Genomic DNA, 7,975 nt, shown 5'->3' on the forward strand with positions numbered 1-7,975 from the left:
GCTAAGCTGGAGCAGCCTGGCCAGAGACTGTGGTGTGAGAGTGTTTTCTGTGTGTCACTTGTCTACTGCTGCATAATAGATTATCCCAAAACTAAGTGGCCTAAAACAACATTTACTATCTCACAGGTCTTTTTTTTCAGGATCCATTATGCCTGGATCAGTAACATGCGGTGGGCATCTGGGGGAACACAAGATTTCAAGGTTCACAAATTGTCTCAAGGCGCAACCAGGGAAGATCCACTTTCTAGTCCACTCATACGGCTGCGGGCAGGATTTGTTCTATATGGACCAAGGCCTCAGTTCCTCCTAAGTCCCTGGGTTCCTTACCATCCAGGCCTCTCCACACAGCATCTTACAACTTGGCAGTCTGCTTCATTAGAGCAAGTGAGAAAGTGCTAGTAAGGTGGAAGTGATAGTCTTCTATAACCTAATCACAGAAGGGGCATGTTATAACTTTTGCCATATCCTGTTCACTAGAATCAAGTCACTAGAGGTCCAACCCACATGCAGCAGGAGGGCATTACACAGGCTGTGAAAGCCAGGAAGGGGATCATTGGGAGCCATGTTAGAAGCTCACACTGTGAGCTTCTGTGACTCCACACACTGTGGCTACATGAAACAGACAGGAGAGACAGAGGGTGTATGAGGCACGGCAGGCCTGGGACAATCATCAGTGCTCCATCTGGAGGGTGAATGTAATAGGACAGATGGCATGAGCTTGGGAACCCAGGCTATCCCTGGGAACTCTGGGTCGGAGCACGCTATAAGTTTGGGCCCAGGTCTGGGTGGGTGCTAGTCCTAAGTCCCCCTGGACCCAGGCTGAGTAACAGGGTGCGCATTGACTCTCACACTTCTTGCTGCCAAGCCACTTTCCTAGATCGGCATGCTGTGAGCACCCACTGCACAGAGGCACGATGCCAGGCACAGCATTATGTCTGGATCAGTAACATGCGGTGGGCATCTGGGGGAACACAAGACTTCGAGGTTTTAGCCTTAGTTGATAGGCTAAGTGATTAATGCATGTGGAAGGCTGTTATTTCAGGAACTAGAATGCATGACCAGGTGACTCCAGGAGGTGGACCAGCAATTCAACCTTTGTGCTCCAGGAGTTCTTTAAGCCATAGAGCCAGTATCTGAGCCATTGTGTTCCAGGGAGGGAACACAATGATGCTGTGATGCATCAGCATCACGGCCTATGATGCTGATAAAGAATCGTTAACTAACAGATAGAGAAGTACAGTGGTACCTCATTGTTAGTTGATTCTGGTATTCATGATGGGTGCTGAAACTAATGAGTACCAAACAAGCAATGAGCGATGGAGCTTTTTCTCTTGCAGGTTGGTGCCATGACTCATACAAGTTCTAGCAAGTGCTATGAGTCCTGAGCAAGCGCCGAGTACTGGAACATTTTTTCTTGTCAAAATGCAACAAGCATAGGGTTTGACGGGTTTTGAAGCCAATGAGTACCAAGGTGTATGACTGTACTAGGAAAATCACCTGCTGACTGCAACTCTTATCCTATTAAATTTTTTTTCAAACCCCTTACCTACCGTTTCTTCTGCTTATAAAAAGGTCACCTTGAAATTAGATGTGAAAACAGTTTTTGAGGGTACATAACGCAGTCTTCTCAGGTCACTGGCCATCTGGATAATGCACCCATAAAGATTCAATCCTTGTCTCTGCTTATTGGTTCTGGTAGTGACAGGCAGCGTGGACACCAACTTTTCTAGTTTCACACTCATTTGCAAAAATTCATACAGTGTAACAGCAAAAGCACTGGGTCGGCATCTGGCATCAAAAGTCTAGTGCAGCCCTGGCCAGTATGGCTCAGTTGGTTAGGGCATCATCCCATAACCGAAGGCTTGCAGGTTTAATCCCCAGTCTCAACATATGATCCATAGGTTGAGTGTGTATGGGAGGCAATCAATGTTTCTTTCTCACATCAATGTTTCTCTCTCTCCCTTCCTCTCTCTCTAAACGCAATGGGGAAATAACTTCCCCACTGGGGAAATGAGGGGTCCTTGGGTGAGGATTTAAAAGAGTCTAGAGTGGGATTCACCCTACTTGCTGATGATCCTTCTTTGTGCTTCAGTTCTTCATGCTATAAACATAAGAGCAGTAAAACTTCCCCTATCTCATTCACTTTGGGAGAAGATGTTGGAAATAAACTATCACACTACAATTTACAAAAACTTTCACATTATGCTATTGCACCTTCATGTTCATGTTCAGGAGAGGGGGACTCAGACTCACCAAACTTTATGCTAAAGGGACACTGGAGGCCATCTGATTGTCCCCAGCCACACACATCGAAGGCAAAGGACTCACCCAAGGTCACACACAAAGTTGGTGGCTGGGAGGGTGAGGCCCTGAGGATTTTGACTTCTAGCTTATTGTCTCTCAGAGAACAGGAGCCTCATGACTCAGTACTATCACTTAGAAGTTCTGATGCTCGACTGCCCAGCTTCACACTCCGCTCCCACCACTTCCTAGTTCGTGGTCACTACCTCCCAAGGGAGTTTTTGGAGACAGAAAAGCACTAAACAGTGTTTGCTACACAGTTCACCAAATGCTAGCCATTGTGATTGCTACTAGAGAGGGAAGGCAGTGTTGTACCCATTTTATTGCTCGGGAAATTGAGGCTGAGACTTCCCCAGGTACCAGACTGAGAACTTGAATCAGTGCTTTTCTAAAGAAGGCAGACGGCCTCTAGGAAAACAGGAAAGAACCAAAGATAAAATTTGATCTTAATGAGTAATATATCATAGACTCCAGTTTTATTTCATGCAGTGTGTGTGTAGTCTACTAGGGCAGTGAGGACAGCTTAGGTTTCCTGAGGATCTATTTGGGAAGAAATCTTCCAAATGAGACCCGAAAGCCCCTTGCAAAGGAGCAAGGTGTCTGCCAGGGCATATTAACTCATTGGGCAGCCAACCCAGCAGGAAAGCTGTTTATGTTAATTGTAGTTTGGGATTTGGTGGAAAGACTGTTTCGGTTCTGGGGTTTTGCTCTCCTATCGGCAGCTACAGGCCCAGACGGGCCCCTGTTGGAAGGAAGTCAGCCCTCCTCCCCAGAAGGAGGAAGGGCCCTCCCATCTGTGGTTGGCCGCATTGTGCTCGCTGGATTCCAGGCTGTCAGTCTCATGGCAGAGCTACCAGGACGCTTAGCCTGCAGATTGTTTTGTTAGGTTTCTCCTACAATTAATTTGGAAATTACCCAGCTGCCCACAGCCTCTCCCAGGTGTTCTGTAACCTACAGGCCTGCTCCTGCAGATTTCACCTTGGTGGGACCAACGCCGGCAGAAGCTGGGAGGGTCGGGGTGGGGTGACAGGAAGCATGGTCCCACGATGGGCTCATCTTAAGCAACAGCCAGACTCCTTCAGCTTTGGAACTAACCATCCTACTCTGTAGGATCTGAAGCAACCAGACCCACGCACTTCAGAACATTATCGGGAAGCCTCACACACCCTGTGGACCTAAGTCAGGGGTGTGTGGAGGATTTCCCCTACTCAGAGGTCCAAACAGAGAGGATTTTCTTGAATATGCCAGAAAGAGGGTGTATTGTTTTATTTCTGTTCAGAGTTGCCCGCTGTACCATTGTCCTCCACATGCTCCATTTGGTCACTCTCAGCTCTACATCAAGCACCCTGTGGCCCAGTCCCCATGACATTGTTCTTTCTCTCGAGCACCAGTTCAGGGAAAAACATACAGGCTAGTCTCTGCTATTCCTAGACCTAGGGAGGAAAAATTTCAGATTCATTTTCCTGTGGACTTTGTTACACTTGGGTTGAGTCCCTTTGGTGCAGAGGTCATGTGACCTTTAGCTTGTCCTCTCTTCTTGGACCTCAGTTTTCTCATCAGCAAAAATGCAGCTGAAACCTGCTGCTTCCCAGGGCCCAAAGGATAATGTACGTGGAAGAACTTGGTACACCCTGACCACCGCCCCTCCTTGATGATGTCAGGGTTATGAGTAATCAGCTGTGCCACTGCTGGGCCACTAGAAGCTGAGGAAGAGCAACGGTGTGGTGGGAGAGCCTTGGACGGGGGTCTAATAGGTTAGCTCACTGTGCAACCATAGAAATTTACTTTCCCTGGTCCTTGGTTTCTCCTCCTATTAGACGAGGAATCAGCCTAGTAATCTTTCAGCTGCATGTTTATTTATAAGAATGGCAAAAGAAATATCAAAGGGAAAACCCCAAGGATCAATTTTTTCCCTTCCCTCTAAGGGTCCTCTTCTGTATCAGTTAGGATGTGTTTGGCTGCAAGTAACAGAAAATTCAAGGAAGATAGGCTTAAACTTGGAGGACATTTGTTATCTTTAACAATAGGGCCCACAGGTATAATGAATTGTTCAAGGGTTGGTTCTTTCAGCAGTTCAGGGATGCATCAGGTGCCCAGGTTCTTCCCACCTTTCTGCTCCACCATCCCCAGCAGGTTGGTTTGTTCTAGGCTGGCACCCTCCGGCCCCACATCCAAGAGTCACACTCCAACAATATTCAGAGGAAGAAAAGGGCTGTTTTCTTCCCATGCCTCTTTGTAAGAACAAAGAAATGCTTCCCAGGAGCCTCCAGCAAGCTTTTCTGGACATCTCATTGGCCTAGGAAGTATCCTGTGCCCACTTCTAAATAATCACTGGCAAGAGTGACGGAATTGTCACCACGTTTACCTTAGACAAGCTTAGATTGAGCCAGGGGTACCCTACAGGGTAAGACTTCCCTGGAAACACATGACCAACTGAAGCCTAGGCAAAATCGGGGCCTTGTGAGCAAAGCAGAAGGGGAGGAGATGGCAGAGTAGACGACTAGCAGTGTCTGACACACCTTCTTGAATATGCCAGAAAGAGGGTGTACTGTTTTACTTCTGTTCAGAGGTAAACATCCTCATTGTCCTCAACATGCTCCATTCGGTCTCTCTCAGCTCTACACTAAGCCCCCTGTGCCCAGTCCCCATGACAGGACATTGTTCTTTCTCTTGAGCACCAGTGCAGGGAAAATGTGAGCAGACCCCACGTCATCCAAGGTTGAATAGTCATATGAGGCTCTGATGAAAATTTAGAGTAAAAGGCAAGTGTTACCTGGGAGGAGAAAACTTTGAAAAGACTCATATTAAATACTTTCCTCATAGTGTAAGCAACCCTTCACAAGTCCTCCCTGGTCTCTGAATCTCGTTCCCTGGCCCTGGGGTCTGGAACTCTGTGAGAGAGCGACGAGATCCAAGATCCGTGGATACCTCAGCTGGGTCACACACTGGCTGCTGTGTGCGTGTGCCGTGAGGGAGGGGGTGACTGACTGAGGGGAGTAGTGGAGGGGAGCCGGGAGCCCTGTGAGGAGGCTGGTGCTGTGATCCTGGAGAAAGATGATGGAGCCTCCCACGGGGGAGCCTTGGAGGTGCAAGGTGGGGTTAGGTGGTTCCTGAAGAGGCTGTGGTCAGAGCAAATTCATGACGACAGGAACACAGAGGAGCGTCTGGGGAACAGCAAGTTGGCTGGAGCCTAGGGGTGCAGGAAGGGCAGCTCTGGGGGCTGAGGCTGGAAACAGGGTTGGAATAAGGATCACGGAGGGTGCTGAGTACCAGGTGAGGAGCTGGGGCTTCCTGCTGCAGACTCAGGGAGCCTGCTCCTCCGGGCGGAAGCTCAGTGCAGAGAGCAGCAGTGGGGCAAAATGGGGGGAGTGGGCAGGAGAACCGAGGGGGCGGCCCTGGCTGGCTGCTGGGGACTGACAGCAGAGGCAAGAGTTAGGCTCTGCGAGGCTGTGATTCTCACCTTTCTCTCTCATTGCCGAGTGCCTCCGTGCCTGAAAATCCAGGGCTGGCGTTCTGCTCAGCCCACACACTCAGATAGCGAGATAAGCTGGTTCTCTACACCAAAGCTGAGATCCACCCTGATTCCAGCTTCTCAATCCCTTCCTCGCCTGGGAGGGGCTGACAGTTGATCCCTGACTGCATGCTTTTGCACCTGGTTAACCCTTCGGGGCTGAGCTGGAAATCTGAGCCTGAGCTTTCAGAAGAGGGGTGGCAGGGCTGACAGAGGGGCACGAGGAGCTCTCGGGAGCCGTCGTCCTCTCCTGAAGCAGCGCTGGCCGTTCCAGGAGCTCTACGGAGAGAGGGCAGGGTCAGGGGCCGGCCAGTGGCAAATTCATTAAGGACTGCCTACCCTTCCCCCCATTCCACCTGCCCACCCCATTTTTAAAAAGATTTTATTTATTTATTTTTAGAGAAAAGGGAAGGGAAGGAGAAAGAGAGAGAGAGAAACACCGATATGAGACAGAAACAGCAATCTCATAGGTGCCCTGACGGGGACTGAATCACAGCCTGGTATGGGCCCAGATCGGGACTCGAACTAGCAACTTTTCGCTTTGTGGGACCCTGTCCGACCACCTGAACCACACCAGTCAGGGCCCCATTTTTCTTTTCTTTAGTTCACTGCTCAGTTGGGTCTGAGAAGCACTAGCCCACACTGTGTTTCCCTCTAGGTTGTTCTAAACTATTTATGAAACCAGTCCCAGGCTCAGTTTATCCATCCATACAATGGAGGCCCTAACAGGGAATTCCCCCAAGCTGTACTCCATCCCAGCCTCCACCCTAACCCCCACCCCCGCCATGTGACTACTTCCATTTCCACCTTGCCTTTTATTAAGATGATAATCAAATGCAGTCTCTCTTGGGGGGAGGCATAGGTTCTTGCCCTGCTTGGGCACTTAGCTGTGGGAGCGTGGGTAAGTCACATGTGCTTCGTTAGCTCTACAGGAGCTCTAGGTACACGCTCATGATATTCCTGTTTATTCTTACTATTGAGAACTCATGTGAGCCCTGAGATGAGCGTCCTGGTTCTCCCAGTGAGTTGCTGTGTGATTCTGGGAGGAATGCTTTCCCAATCTGGGCTCTGGCCTCATCCTCCGTGGTGCATGTCCCCTGTCTGAACTGCTTTTAATCAGGGACATTTTTTTCCCTCCCAGTTACCTTGTTATGCCAAGGAGTCAGCACTCCTCAGGGACAGAATGAGCACAGAAACCAAGTCCTGCAGGAAGGTGTGTGTACTGGGGGCAGGGGAGGATTTGTTGGGGCGCCCAGGATTTTGGGCTGTCCAAAGGGCACTTAAAGTGCTCTCCTGGCGGATCCTTCAGCCCAGGTGGACTCGGAGATGGGGACCTTTCTGGCTGGCTATTGTGCTATGAGAAGGGAGCTTTATTTTTCTCCTAAACTACCCCAGATTTGGGACTGGAGCTTAAGGACCACAGGCCAAGTTTATTCCATGCTCAGGCAAATATTGCTGCTTAGAGACGATAGGAAGATCAGAACCCCAGGTCCCCAAAGTGACTCAGGAGCTTGGGTTCCTGCCCTGGCTCTGACACTCCAGCTTTCAAGATGCTTTCAGATACACCCTCAATAATTGTCATTGTCACAGTCACAGTGACGCTGGGAATATGAGGTGTAGGATTCCCAGACTCAGAAAGGACACCTCAAGCAGGAGGTGAAGTGCTCCACCCCAGTCCCGACCCCCTCTTGCCTCTCTGCGGATGGAGCCACAAGGCAGCACTGCACTGGGGTAGTTGGTCAGAAACAGGAGGCTCCTGGGAGTTATTCTGGATCCCTGATCTCAGCAACATAACCTACCCACCCATCCAGGTTCTGGTTAAAGTTCTGCCTCTTTGCTTAGGGCATATGCATCACCTGGGGCGCTTGTTGAAATGCAGGTTCTGATCCAGGAGATTGGGGGGAGGGCCTCAGATTCTGCATTTCTAGCCAGTTCTTAGGGGATGCACGTGCAGCTGGTCTATGGCCCACACTTAGAGCCTCAAGGCCTCGGAGCCTCGTCTCTGGTGCAAAGTGGCTGGTAGGGCACACCTCAGCTCTAAGCCCCTCTCCAAGCCGCTCTCCTGGGCCTCGGAGAAGTGCATCCTGGAGGCAAACGACCAAGACAAGAGGCATTAGAGAACATGAGGGGGAAAGGGGACCCGAGGCCTAGACAGGGCAGAAA

This window comes from Pteronotus mesoamericanus, unplaced genomic scaffold (assembly GCF_021234165.1).
Source record: "Pteronotus mesoamericanus isolate MK-2021 breed Mesoamerican mustached bat unplaced genomic scaffold, CSHL_Meso_final contig_78, whole genome shotgun sequence".
Taxonomy (NCBI): domain Eukaryota; kingdom Metazoa; phylum Chordata; class Mammalia; order Chiroptera; family Mormoopidae; genus Pteronotus; species Pteronotus mesoamericanus.